Source organism: Rattus norvegicus, chromosome 4, assembly GCF_021556685.1.
Source record: "Rattus norvegicus strain SHRSP/BbbUtx chromosome 4, alternate assembly SHRSP_T2T, whole genome shotgun sequence".
Taxonomy (NCBI): Eukaryota; Metazoa; Chordata; class Mammalia; order Rodentia; family Muridae; genus Rattus; species Rattus norvegicus.
In genome coordinates, this window is record NC_141537.1 from 182,291,921 (window position 1) to 182,306,457 (window position 14,537).

The 14,537-nt window shown below is 44.4% G+C and overlaps 1 long non-coding RNA gene across 1 annotated transcript; it reads right to left on the minus strand.

The window, feature by feature from the left end:
- Nucleotides 1–577: 577 nt before the first annotated feature.
- LOC108350879 (uncharacterized) lies at nt 578–11,966 on the minus strand. Its single transcript, XR_015687282.1, has 5 exons — nt 9,195–11,966; nt 6,851–6,915; nt 3,472–3,574; nt 892–1,024; nt 578–795 (listed from the first exon to the last, which is right to left on the minus strand). It is a non-coding gene; the product is annotated as an uncharacterized LOC108350879 (long non-coding RNA).
- Between the last annotated feature and the right edge of the window lie 2,571 nt (nt 11,967–14,537).

Here is a 14,537-nt window from a genome sequence, read left to right on the forward strand (position 1 = left end):
TAATACGTGGAAAAAAACCACATTATTTTCTGAGAAGTTGATATCCTGAAGCTATTGGCCTACCCGAGGTCTGTGTTAAAGAGGAAAGAAAAGGCCATACACTGAAGTGACATTTTTTTCTTTGTGGCTTGGCTACATTCTCTACAACTGGCGACATCATAAGATCCCTTTTAGGAAGAAGCAGATGTGAAAGGGAAGCATGGTAAGTGGGAGTGGGGGGTAAGGCGTGGGGGTGGGTATGGGGGTTGGGGTGGGCTTTGGGGGGATGTGGGGTAGGGGCTGGGGTGAGGGTCGATATTGACAGAGTCTGGCTCTTTGTAGAGAACATAGTCTGTTGATTCACTTAGTCATTCAAATAGTAACTAAAACGAATGTCGCTCGAGTGTCTTGGGTCTGGGCACTGCTCAGTCCTGGGGTTCTAACGACAGCCCCTTTACAGCTGTGTATTTCTATGTTTGCATTTTCTAATATACTTGGCTAATATTAAAAGTGTAAATCTTTGAATACTGGCGTAATAATGTTTCAGCCACATTACTTTATTGTCTATCGTTCCCCACTGAAATAAACGCAGAAATGTCCCCAAGAAGGCAAAGAACTTTATTCAAGCAGCAGTGGCCCAGGCACTCGGCCAGCAAACAACCCGAAGGGTTAAAGAGCAAATGAAAGTTAGGTGGTACCAACTTCTCCAAACAGGTGTCCTGGTGAGCGTACATGCACTTCTTCGATAAGGCATATTTTTTTGCCCTTCACGATTCCTGTGTCCTTGTTAATATCTTCTGTCAATAAACTTGAGAACTATTGATAAAATAGAAATGTCAGGTTAAATACGGCTTCTTAAAAAGTATTCTCTGTGTAATGAAATTGACTTACCCAGAAATAAACCACTTTTACCATCAAAGGCCAGTTTCTTTTGTGCATTCATCTTACTTCCTAAATCATGGCACAATAAGCCTGGGTTTGGTCATCACACGCCATGACCAGAGTGGAGGAGAGTCATTGTTCTGCACCACAGTAATCTTAATTCCTGTAAATGAGGGGAAAAAAAGTCTATTGTCTTTCAGGCAAAACCACCACAGCTAAAGCATTAACTGCAGCCTCACACACGTTGAATTTTTTTCCCTGCAGTAAATAAACAGGTTCTTTTGTCATGGTGGATGAGCTGGGCAGAGTGGAATCATATCTGAGTCAGAGTTTCACTCCTTTCTCTGCCACACTCAACTATATAATAATGCTCACAAGTGCAGTTTCAGTAAATTTTCTAAACCACAATTTCCCCTCACAGAACCTACCATAGCTGTGGTTTAAACCCTATGTTCTCCTTACAACAGCTCTGAGCTACACCCTTCCACTTGGTATAGAAGCACGTTGGCTCAGAGAAATGAAGACATATACCGGAGACCTAAAATAAACCTGAGCTGAAATCCCTACGGTTTATAATTCTCTATTACCATTTGTTTGAAGACTCAGACATCTCTGGATTCGCGAGACCCTATCAATCCTGCTAAGAAAGGTCACTGCAAAGCCAGTCGGTTGAAACCTCACACGCTCCCGTATTACCGTTAGAAACATGTCATTGGGGCTGGGGATTTAGCTCAGTGGTAGAGCGCTTACCTAGGAAGCGCAAGGCCCTGGGTTCGGTCCCCAGCTCCGAAAAAAAGAACCAAAAAAAAAAAAAAAAAAGAAACATGTCATTGACTAGGGCTTGAAAATCACAGTTGCTGTCCTGCTCAGTCATCCAAGATCTTGGCCCAGAGTTCTTGGCACAGGGAGTGTTTGAATGGGGCCTATCTCAAGTTCTAATAGACGCACTGGAAGAAGAAATATTGGCAATGGTTTTTGGCCGAGGGCCAAGAGTAGTGGGTGCTTTCATCTTAAAAATTGGACGCAACGGAGCAGTGTGCACCAGGGGTTGCTTTGAAAGGGGACAGCAGCCTTTTGTTTAAGGGGGCCACACTCTTCAGGGAGAGGCAGGATCTCAAGCAGTTCAGCGAGGACCACAGGGGTGGATAAAAAGAGACAGGTGAAGGTGAGTGGAAGAGTTTAGCCTGTCAGGAGAGCCCTCCCTCTTCTCCCTCAGCCAAGTGAGCAGGGTACTCTACTTCAAAGATCTCATCGGACACATTCCTTCTTCATCAAAATGTCCCAAGTCTTGTGCCATTTTATCCTGAGCCAAAGAGAAGTGACAGGAAAAGCCAAGCCACAGGTTCGTATACAGGAAGGAGCAGTTGAATTGTAACCAGCTGGCTTCCAACTTTTTAGATGACAAGGTCTGTCTTTTTAAGCACTGTGGGCAGAGGTGTGGTGGTTTGAACGAGAAATGTTCCTCAGAGGCTCGTGGATGTGAACACGTGTTTCTGAGTAGTGGCACTGTTTGAGAAGGAGCCTTATTGGAGGAAGCATGTCACTGGGAAGTGGGGCAGCTTTGAGGATTTATAGTTTGGCCTAACTTCCTGCTCTTTCTCTGTTTCCTGTGTGTGGATAAAATGTGATCAGCTGGTTTCTCAGCCCTGCCACGGTGCCATGCTGGACATGAGGGCTCTATCGCCCTGGAACCATATGCCCAAATAACCTTTTGTCTTTCCTAAGTTACTTTTGGCTATGGGATTTTATCATCGCAACAGAAAAGCAACCGAGAGAGTTGGGACCTTGGATTTCTTTCTTTTACCAGCTACTTGTATTAACCTAAAAATGAGACACAACCCCTCACATTACATTTATTCGCTTATAAATGGGGATGGAATTTACACTCACTTCCTAGAGCCATGATAGTGACCAAACAAAGTAATCTGGGGAGAAATGTCTCTCAGGCTGTTGAAGTTTTGCTGCAATGTTTAACTCTGTTCACAGACTACAACTCAACCACTGTTCTGCATAGACACAAGTAGCACAGACTTGTTCCTGCCTTCCCGCTGCATTTAGAATTGTACTTGGATAACTAGACAATGGAAAGAACCCTAAAACGCAGGACTTTTGTTTCTCTCCTCACTCTTCCAGTATTTTTCCTTCCTTTGTGGGACAAGTCAATATTAGCACGTGTAAATCAGGTCAGGAAATACCAAGCTACCTGATAGCCAGTGTGAACACCAGGCTGAATAACGTTCAACGAGGGATAGCAAATTGATTTGTGACAGGGTGTTATCTTTCACAATGACTGCTGGTTTCTAAACATCTTTGTTTGGACAGCTATTGCAGCTGAGGCTATTGCAATTCCTGTGGTATCCAATCGTCAGCAATATTCGGTTTTGGGGAGGGTCAGTTTGACCCTCTGAGTAACCATGGTAACTAAAGGACTTTTCAGGCACAACATCTGACTCTGAGGCTGGAGTCAAAGTGCAGGGATGGGGAGGGGCACTGAAGGGATATGAAACGGCACTAATTAGAACATTCTATAAATATACGTTAACACAGGAGGAGGGAAATCACTCAAAAGGCTTTTACAGGGGAGATTAAAGGAGAGAACAGGGAGCTTACCAAAATCCACTCCCAAACTCTGTGCACATGATTTCTGAACATGACCAAATTCTTGATACTGTGGGGTCTTTAGGTCTGTCTATGCTTAGGTGTGTCCCTCCATCTAGACGGAAGCAGAGAAGCTCTTGTTAAGGCTGGACTTGCTCTAGATTATTCTTGTCTGACTTGGGTCTTTGTTTTTCTTTCACTTCTGCCCCTCCCATGACATTAAAGCATATCAGAATCACAGTTGAGGGTTACTGATACTGGATACCAGCTGATACTGATCTTTCTGATTTTGACTACAGTGTAGAAGTCATCCCAAAGGCTAGAAACCTCTGCAGAAGAGGAAGGAATCCCAGAGCCAGGGATCTCTGTAGATGAGGATGGCATCCGAAAGGCCAGAAACTTTGAAGAAAACCCATTGCCAATGAATGTTGCCAGGACATGGTCCACTTCTAGCTTGGAGCCTCAGTTCTTGCCATCCTAAAAGTTTATATCAGGCCTGGAAGAAATTTTAATGAGGTTCATAGCTCAAGTCATCATCTAATTATAGCACAGAACTGCACAGGATGCATAAACATGAAAAGGGAATTTTTTCTCTTCCTTTAGAGAGAGAGAGAGAGAGAGAGAGTTCACAGGTTTGCGTGTTTGAGAGTCATTAGGTTTATATAAAATAATCAAACTTCCTATTTCTGTTCCTTCCAAATTAAATGTCAGTGAAAAGGAGTTGACTCTTGGGCTGCCATTTCTCCAGTTAAAAAGCACTTGGAATAGCTTCTTGCTACTTGTATTGGCCCCAGATCTCCCAGGGACAGGAGACGCACCAAAGCAGATTCCTGAAGGAGAAAATGCTACTCTGTTTTCCAACTAGTGTCAGTTAGAACATCCCCCCATGAAGGAAAAAATAGCATTTTAGGGAGACTCCTTAGAAGGAACTGCTGGTCATCTAGTGCCCTTTCTCACACACCCTTCCTCCTCCTCAATAAGACTGTGCTCTGTCCAGATATCCATCCAAGTAAGAGATAGAACTCTCCAGGGGGAGCAGGCTCCACCCCTGACTTCAGTCCCTGGGGAGCCTCTTAAACAATTTAAACCAGCCATACCCTTTGGATCTCATTGTCAGTGATTGCTTCAACATACGCATAGCAGTAAGCAGTGCTCATCTAATTCTACCAATAGTCTCGAGTGGTAAGGGACCACTGGGAGGTCCTGGAAGATTGTCCGTTCTTCCCTTCCTGCTATAGACACTGCTGCGTCACACATGCCAGATGTCACCAGCAGCCATCTTTCAATTGAACACGACCAAGGAAGAGGGATCTAAGAATATCTTATGGAAGCAGAGTCAAGGTCAGTTATCAGACACACAGAGAGCAACCTAAGGCTGAATTTTTGTTTTGAAATATTAAGTGCCTTTGGCTGTTTTATTGTCAATTTGACACAAACGAGAGTCGCCCCGGATGAGGAGACTGCAATTAGGAAGTTGTCTCTCTATTCGATTGGACTGCAGGCATATCTGTTGAGCATTTTCTTGATTGGCAACTGATGTGGGAGAGCCCTGCCCAATGTGGGCAGTGCCACTCCTGGGTGAGGGGGACATGGGGATATAAGAAAGCAAGGCATGGAGAGAAAGCTGGTGAGCAGTGTTCTTCCACGACCTGTTCTTCAGATCCTGCCCTCAGGTTTCTCCCTTGAGTTGCTGCCCTGACTTCCTCCCAGCTGTAGAAATACTAGGATTATAAATGTGCCCTACCACATCTAGTTTTATGTGAGTTCTGGGCACCCAAACTCAGGACCACATACTTCATTATCTGCCTCAGAGCTTGGGAAACTGTGGATGAACACCTTTCTGCACTGTCTCTTAAGCCAGTCATCTGATCTGTTGTGGGTTTAGGTTCTGTCTTTTAAGGCTGTCTCCACCTCCTCTCTTCCACCCTCTAAGAGAATTGGAAGGTTTGGGATTTAGAAGAAAGGCTGGAAAACTTGCTGAAACTTGCTGGTTTTCAATAATCACATCAACGTTGCCATAGCACCCTCTTGTACTTTTTCCCTTTTGGCCATCAAACCATAGCGCTTATTTCATTCAATAAGGATGGAGTGAAGCTCCATCCCCTCTGATGGGAATGGATTTAGGTTAGGGGTAGACTTAACTCTAGAAGAGCTGAATCTCTATTTCACTGGAGTGACTAATAGGGCAGTGTGATTGACAGAGCACCACACTGGTTCAGGGCTCTGTACCTTGCCCTCTATAATTTTCCATCGGCACAGTCTGTATTAAATTACCATTTCCCTTCTATTCATCTTGCTTATGTGCAGTTTCGTGGTGTTACAGATGGCTAGTCTTCACCATCTTTCTGTGGTGGTTAATCTTGTCAATGTGACAAAATCTAGAATCTCCTAGGAGACAAGCCTCCAGGGCATACCTCTGAAGGAACTATCTAGATTAGGTTATCTGAAGTAGGAAGATCAATCTTAACTGTGGTTAGAACCAATCCATGAGCTTCATCTTGAACTGAATAACACAACAGCAGATTTTAGCACTGGACGTTGTCATCTGCCTCCCCGCTGCCTGGCTGTAGATCTGTTGTGAGCGGCTGCTTCTAGATGCCGCTGTCCTGACTTTCCCACTGTGACAAACTCTACCCTCAAGCTGTTAGCCCAAATAATCCTTTCATTACTTAAAATGCAATTGTCAGGCATTTCAATTACAATAGCAAGGCAAGTCACCTGTGTTTTTCATCTCCTTTAGAAGTGACTATATTTATTTATTTGGTTTATGTGAGGGGCACACATCTACACAGTGGAGGCCAGAGTTCTCAGCTTCTATTCTGTTGTAGCCCATGAGTTGGATTCAGCTTGCTGGGCTTGGTAACATGCATCCTTACCATATCCAGCTCCCATCTTTCTCTTTGGACACTCAAACAAGAGCACCCTGAGAACCTGACCCACAGAATGGGGCACTGAAAGGAGCCAATAGATCTTTGGTTTTATTTTGATGTGTTGAGAGTCAATTGGCCTTTGGGAGTCAGACAGCTGCTACAGCTCTTAAGGTTATGCCCTATATATGGTCATGTGGGTTAGGGGAAGTAGACATTGTTCTCAATAGATGAGTATCCCAGCAAGGTCCATTCCACAGAAAAAAATCATCTTAAAAAATCTTTCTCTAGTCTTTGGACCAAACAGACATGCCATGTTTAAAGGCTCTTTGACCCTCCTCTTCATCAACTGCAAACTGAATTGAAAACCTTTTTGAGAATAAAAACCCTTAGCAGAGTATGGAAGAAATTTATCTCAATATGACGATGGCTAAGAAAACCCTATGTCTAATGTAATATTAAACACAGAAGACCTGAAAGTTTTTCCACAGAATCAGGGACAAGGCCGAGATGCCCACACTTACCACACTGCTAATCATCGTGATACTGGAAGCATCATTTGGAACAATCGGACAGGAAACTACAGGCTCTGTGTGAGAAGGGAGGAAGCCAGATCTTCTGTAGAGGACATTCTCTGACATGGAGCAAACTTTCCAAATCACCCTCCCCATCCTCCTTGAAGCTAACACATGATTCAGCAAAGTTGTAGGGCATAAAACTAACTTACTGAATTAGCAACGTGATACACACTCATACTAAACTACCCAAAAACGAATGAGGAAAACACAATTTATATTAACATCAAAGAGTTAAACTACTCAGAAACACCTAAACCGAGGAGGTTAAAGACTGAGACTTTAAAAGGTCAGTGAGGAAACAGGTAAGTAGGAAGATCCTCCATGTTTGTGGACTGGAAGACAAGATTATTAAATGAATTACCCAAAATCAACTTACAGATTCACTAGTCCCTATTTTGGTCCCAAAGGTATTTATTTTCATAGAAACAGAAAAAATGGATCCTAAGTTATATGAAACTGCAAAAGGTTTGGAACAGTCGTCATGGTTTTAAGAAAAGCCATGCCAGAGCCATCAATGCCAGAAAATATGTTAAAAAGCTGTGATAACCAAAACTGCATGGCAGAATATATAACTAAGCTGCGTAACCAAAACTGCACGCCTCTGGGACTAAGTGGACACTCAGGTTAGCAGAACAGAATGGAATCCAGAAGCAAATTGATGCGTTCAGTCATCTGACCTTGAACAAGGTGCTAAGAGTACACAATGGGAAAAGATAACGTCTTCCACAGATGGTATCAGGAAGCCTGAAATAATTGGCCCAAAATCATGCATACCAACCTGAGGTAGAGGGGATTAAAGGCTTAAGTGGCAAACCTGGGGCAGAATAGAAAAACGTCATGACACTGCTTGGCAATGATTTCTTGCCTGTCAGCTAGAAAGCACAAACAATAAGTCAGAAAACAGAGACGGGGGCTGTACCACATGGAAACCCTCCGCACATAAGAAAAAAGACAGAGTGAGACAGCAGCCCAGAGAGAGGCAGCCGAACTGTCTTAAAACTCTTCCAACTCAATGCACCAAAGCACACACAACTTTAGAAGCAGTCAAAGGACCTGAACAGAAACTTGCTCAGAGAAAACAAACACGTAATCAGCGTATTTGTCGAAGATGTGGGGCATCACTAAATATTGGTAAAATGCGAAATGAAATCACAGTGAGCTGTTTCTTCACACCCGTGACTGGCACGAAGAGTAAAAGGTAACAAATATTGGTGGAGATTTTGAGAGGTTGGGATGTAAAACGGGAAGTTTCAGTCACTAAGGAAAAAAAAAGATAACATGAGTATGCAGATTCCATCAAATACTACGAACACTGCCTTTTGATCCAGCTCTAGCCATCCTGCCCCAGGTCTGTATATCAGAAAGATTCTGTATAGGGATCTCCGGGAGACACCAACACCCATGTGCAGCGTTATTCCCAATAGCCAGGGATGGAAGCAAGCTGGAGGCTCCCTGGCAATTGAAGGTCAGATAAAAAATGTGGCATCCTCTGTGGTTGAATTAGGGAAAGACTGGGAGAGGCTGAAGAGAAGGAGGGCATCCCCATAGGAAGGGCAGCCATCTCAACTAACCAGGATCCCTGAGATCTCTCATACGCTGAGCTACCAACCAAGCAGCATACATGAGCTTGTCTGAGGTGCCCCTGGCACATATACAGCAGAGGACTGCCTGGTCTAGTCCCAGTTTGAGAAGACGGCACCTAACACTTGAGAGACTTGAGGCCCCAGGGAGTAGGGAGGCCTCGTGGGAGGTGGAGGTGTGTGTGGGGTGGGATATCCTCTTGGTGACTGAGGAGGAAGAATAGGAGGAAGAACTGGCAGAGAGCAGAATGAGACATGGGTAATGACTGGACTGTAAAAAAAAGGTTAAAGAATAAAAATAATTTAAAAATATGGCATGGACTTTAAACTAGAATACTTTTGAGTCTTTTCCTAAAGAAAGAATGGTATTGTGTTTGACGTAAGGGGACCTGGAGGACATTATGTCAATCCAAATAAGCCAGATCCAAGAAGTCCAATGCTGCCTGATTCACTTGAACAAGGCATTTAAAACACGCCGATTCACAGAAGCAGAGAAGCTTCAAGGGCTGGGAGACAGTGGAAGCAGGGAGTTGTTCCCCAGGTATGTAGTTTGGTCTATTGGAGATGGATGTTTTGCTAGAAGTTTCCTGTGCAGCTTGGAGCCCTCAACTAACAATACTGTTTTGTGCCCTTAGAATTTTATCAGTCTGGTACATCTTGCCACAGTAATCCCCCCCCCCAAAAAAAATCAGAAGACAAACTTTTCACACCTTGCTCTTTAAGGTTGCCATGGGAATCCAATGATATAATTCCCATTAAGTCTTCGAAAACCGCCCCATGCTGTGACATGACTTGCTTCTTGTTGTTGCTCTTTCATTCAGTCTCTTACTGATGGACAACTGACGTGGTGTTTCAAAAATCTCCTGGTGATGGTCAAGCCCTTGCCATGTCGGGGATCAGTCAGCATGACGTTACTACTCAGGAAGACAGTATAATGTGTTTATTGCCCTTATTCAATCAAGCAAGCATGTGCTTCTGCTTGTCCATTTGGGTTCCAGACACCGTGGGAAACACGTTAACTGGATGTTAGCAGTTAGCATCCTGTCTCTTAGCAGTTGGACAACTTAGGTAGGAGAACTAAGCAGATCATGTGCCTCAGGATGAAACAACCCTCTGGATGAAACATTGTATCAAACAATGCCCACTTCTCAGGGCCCGGAGGCACTTGAAGATAAACAGCAACCTGTGTGCATGAGTTCCACAGATTCTTCATGGCAAACTTGTGCTTGGAGAATCATAATGCTGGCCAACCGGAGGAGAACGCGGCCTTTTTATGTGGTCCTTTTGTGGTGGTTTGTACCAGGTCACCATTTAGACCCTCCTCCAAAATGGTAAGGGTTTTCTCTATTTAATTCTCAGTTGTCAGAAGGTGTGTGGTTTCAAAGCACGATTCTTTCCCTACCTAGCCCGAAAAGGAGTTTCTCTGTATGTGTTGTCTCCCGAGTCTGGCTTGCTGGTAGGCTTGGCCCTTGTCAGGCTGCAGGCTGTCTGTAGGTAGTATTTTGCAGCCAGCATAATTTCTGGCAGGAGGTAGGAGTCAGAGCTTTACTCTCTGCTGTGCTTTCTGAAGAGGCACAGTTACTCGAAGATTCACCAGCGATACACATCAATCAGCAGCCAGACTAATTAATTGGCATCCTCAAGAATTTTCCCCCCTCAAAAGTTCTGTAACCCCGTGGTCTGTGGTCAGCCTACACCACTCCAAAGGTGTTGATTAAAACTGTGTCTTCCTGAGGTTGGAGAGAGATGGCTCAGCAGTCTTCCAGAGAACCTGAGTGAAGTTCGAAGCATCCACTGGGGCGTCTCATAACTGCCTGTAACTCCAATTTCAGGCCTCCTAGCCACCTCTTCTGGCCTCCATTGGGCACACACACATGTGGTTTGTGCGTACACAGAGGCATGCACGTGTACACATAAATTTTAAAAAAATTCTTTGAAAAAGAAACATGGGTTCCAGAGAATAGAGACAAGTCTCTGGAACAAGAGTCCTTGGGGTGTGTGTGTGTGTGTGTGTGTGTGTGTGTGTGTGTGTTATTAAAAAGTATATGTTTATGGTGCTTGATGCTTGAAGGGCCTTAGTGCCTTGTGCTTGATGAGTCATGGTGCCTAATGTCTGATCCGGCTCACAGACAAGGCTGATCTCTGAACTTGAGGCCCAGGCCTTAGGGCTCCCAGTGTACCGTTAATTTGATAACAGACACTCACAGAAGCATTTTCCAAGTCTCAATATGTATACAGAAGGCCTGGAGATTCTTATTAAAATGGGATTCTGATGTAATTCTGGAATAAGGGCTTAAATTTAGCATTTCTGGTAAGTCCTCAAACAATACAGATAAGGCTAGACTGGACCACAGTGTGTAGCGAGAGCTTAGATGAATTATGTTTAATTATCGAGTTGTTCCGTCCTTGATTAAAATAATCTTCTGCATATCTTATAGATCAAATAAATAATTATGGGCCTGACTTATTTCACAGCCCAGTGTCTAGAACTCCCTGGGGTATGTAGATAACCACTGACTATGGTAAAGAAAAGAATTGCAGTCAGTAAAGAAATCCAGAGTGGGGACCCCAGGATTTGATACCAGTGGGAAGAGCTCTGTAGACCCCGAGTTAAGAAACAGGGTTCTAAAATGTGTGTTTCTTTTTCAACTGGCTGGAACGTGTAGTCTAAGATCCATAGATGGAGAACGCTGTCTAGAAAGGTGCATTTTGCAGCCAGCACACGTTTTAGGTTCTTTGCAGGCTATGTGGATGTTGGCTTTGCTTTCCATGAGCTTGTGCTTCCCCTTATCTGAAACAACATTTCTGCACATTCTTCTCAACCATCTTCATGTTTTAAAGGACCTCCAAGTGATCCTGATAAGCATCCGAGTTTGTGTACCCCAAGGGTGGGTGGGACTCATTATCAGCGGGGCTGGGAAATGCAGCAAACGGGATGTGCGTTCTTCACAATCATCTATGCGATGCCCGCGAAGGAGAAGCCATATCTGATGGAAGCACTTCTGAGCAGGCAACAACAGTAACCAAAGTTTGATCGATGGTAGATTGAACAATGGGGGCTTTTTTTTTTGCCTTGCATAACTAGAAGCCTGACTTAGCGGTTTGCTGGCACCGGTTCAACGGCAGAGCCATCAGGAACTATGTTTGTCTCTGCTTTATCTTTACCTCCTCGTATGCCTGCTTTCTTCCTCTTACCTGTAACTCCGCGTTTGCATAAAGCCAACAGGGCCTCAGGCATCATCTTCTCACTCAAGGCAACATGAAGAGTGAAGGACTCATCTTTTTATCTGAGCAGAGACTCCTGTGAGCTTTCTGGGAGACTTTTAGTTTAGTTTTTTCTTTTTTTTTTCTTGGCTAGAACTCACCATCCTACCCACCTGTGAGGAAGTCTGAGACATGAACAGTGAGTCCTCTTAGTAGGAGGTGTCTGTGAGGGAGACAAGAGGAGGGTGAGGGTGGGTTGTGAATAGGTGAGGAAAGACATCTTCCACATGATCTCCTGGACCCTGCCAGGCTGCGATGACATCATAGAGGAGGTAACGCATGCCCCACTCTGTTCTATTCACTCTTTTTTTCTTTTAAGGATCATTTTCCTCTCTGCATAGGGTACTGCCCCCCAAGTGTCCTGCTCCTGCTTCCACAGTGGTCCTGAGACTATGCCGATGACAGCAGGTAATTGAGCTCTCGACACCCTTTATAAACCACGTAAATGCTCGTCCGATCGTTGCAGCCAACTTTCCTAGTGCACGTTGTTGGTGTTCCCGGTGAACGGGCAAGGAAGATTAGGCCCAGAGCAGTTAAGTAGTGGGGTGGATGGCACCCAGCTCAGTGAGGTACAGTTGGGGATCTAAAACAAGGCAGTTGGTTCTAGGGTTCAGGCCCTGAGCACAGTACCCTGAGCACTGTTCCCTTGTCTACTCCTGTCCACAGTATACTTGGATGCAAAGCCCACTGACAGACATATTGTAATGTAGCTAACCACATTTAGGCTTCATTTGTTCTGGAAAGAACATAGAAGGAGGAGGGAGGGTTGTGGAGATGTCTTAGGATTTGACCATGGGCTCTCAAGCTATGAGGAGCACCCCCCCCAGGATGGATGGATGGAGAGAATATATATATATATATATATATATATATATATATATATATATATATATATATATATATGCAGTTAGTTTTCTGGGATTGAGGTAACTTTTTCTTCAGTAATGTAACTGCTCATAAGTTATCCATGCTCCTGTAAGTAACTCCTCACCCAGGTCCTGTAAGGAGCACCAATTAAACTCATTGGCCCACTAAGCTATCCTTGGATGGAATCTCTTCTTTGGTCTCTGTGTTGTTACCCTGCCTGGAGTGGATAGATATTTGCATCTCTCTCCAGGAAAGGTTCACTCAATAGCAAGTTATCTCGGGAAAGAAAACGAAGGGGCTGGTGAGAGGGCTCAGTGGTTAGAGGACCTGGGTTTGATTTCTAACACCCACACTGGGTGGCTCAGTTACCTGTAACTCCAGCTACAGGGGATATAACACCCTCTTCTGGCCATCACTGGAACTACACTCACGTGCACACATACACGTACATACACATGTAATTAAAAATAAAAATTAATCTCTAAAAAGTAATGGAAAGCAAGGGAGGATAACTGGAGGCTTCTTTGAGGTGGAGTTAAGCACATGTGGTGGCTTGAGCAGGGATACCTCAGACTAGCACAGTATAGTCCCTTCTAGAAAGTTGGTGACTTTGTCCATGTAGGCTCATGTGCACCGTCTGCGCTGGGTCTGAGGTGTTAAGAGACTTTGAACTTAGTCTTCTGTTATATTTGGCACTGTTTGCCCTTTGTGTGAGTTGTGCATTCCTGCAAAGGATGGCTTACATTTCAGCTCTGAGCTCCCGCCTCATGAACCAGTCACCAACCGCAAAGGGGCTCTTTCTTCTTGGCCATTCTTCAGCCTGACTGGAAAGCTGGAAGAGGATGGCTCTGGAACCAGCTTCTAACCGATTGCTATCTCACAACAGACTTGATTCTCTTTGTTGAATAACATTATGCGGGCTCTTCTAGAGTGAGGATAGCCCTGGAACAACTCACATTTAGTGACCATGATACAGAAATATGGGACCAAAATATCTGTAAAACATGGGTCATGTCCATTAAGCTAAGTGTATCCTATTTAGATAACCAAATACATTGTCCACTGGTTTGCTAGATAGTTCCGATAGGCCAGCATCTGGAGAGATAACCCCATTTTCAACAATTATTGGTGGTAAGGAGGGCAGGAGTGCGTGATTAAAGGGTAAGGGTGTCCTGTCCGCTCCATTATTAATTAAGAACTCTGAACAAACAGAGGCTAGAAATAATCTCCAGGATAAAAAACTGCAGACCTCAAGAGAAGCCTCTGACTATTGGTAGCTCTGGGCACCTAAAGATCTATTTCAAATAACCATCAAGATGTCCACTCTGTCCTTTAGAATGCCCAGATAGATAAAGCAGTGCTCTCTCTGTGTTTATTCTCTCTGGTATCAGTTATGTATTGTTTCTGTCCAGAAACTGCTTTCTGAACACCTCAGTCAACCTCTTCAGGGTGGATGGCTGTCTTGGAAGGAGAGAGCGGAACTCCTCAGTACCAAGAAGTAGCTGAGTTCACATTCTGTGTACTGAAGGTCAGAATTACCTCAGCACAGACACACAACTGCCTATTTGAATACACAACATAAAAGGGCAAGCCGTCCTTAATTTCCTCTCGAGCGCCCTTGCACCTGCAGACTTCCTGGGACTTCCTCCCCCTCTCCGCCCCCTCCCCGGGAGGGGCAGCTTGGAAGCACCTGGAGGCCAACCACTGCAGCTGTCTGCCTGAAGGCAAAGATTTGATCGGGTTTATGGAACCCATGTGGTATGTCCTAACAAAACAATCCTCCACAGAGATTACAAAGCTCGAGGTGTTTTTAATTCTGAAGATATGCAAACCGTATGCCTACAGAAGTGACGGGAGATTCCACAACAGTAGTACGGGATGGCTTCCAAGAATCTTCTATCCGGGGTTGGGGCTTGGTTGGT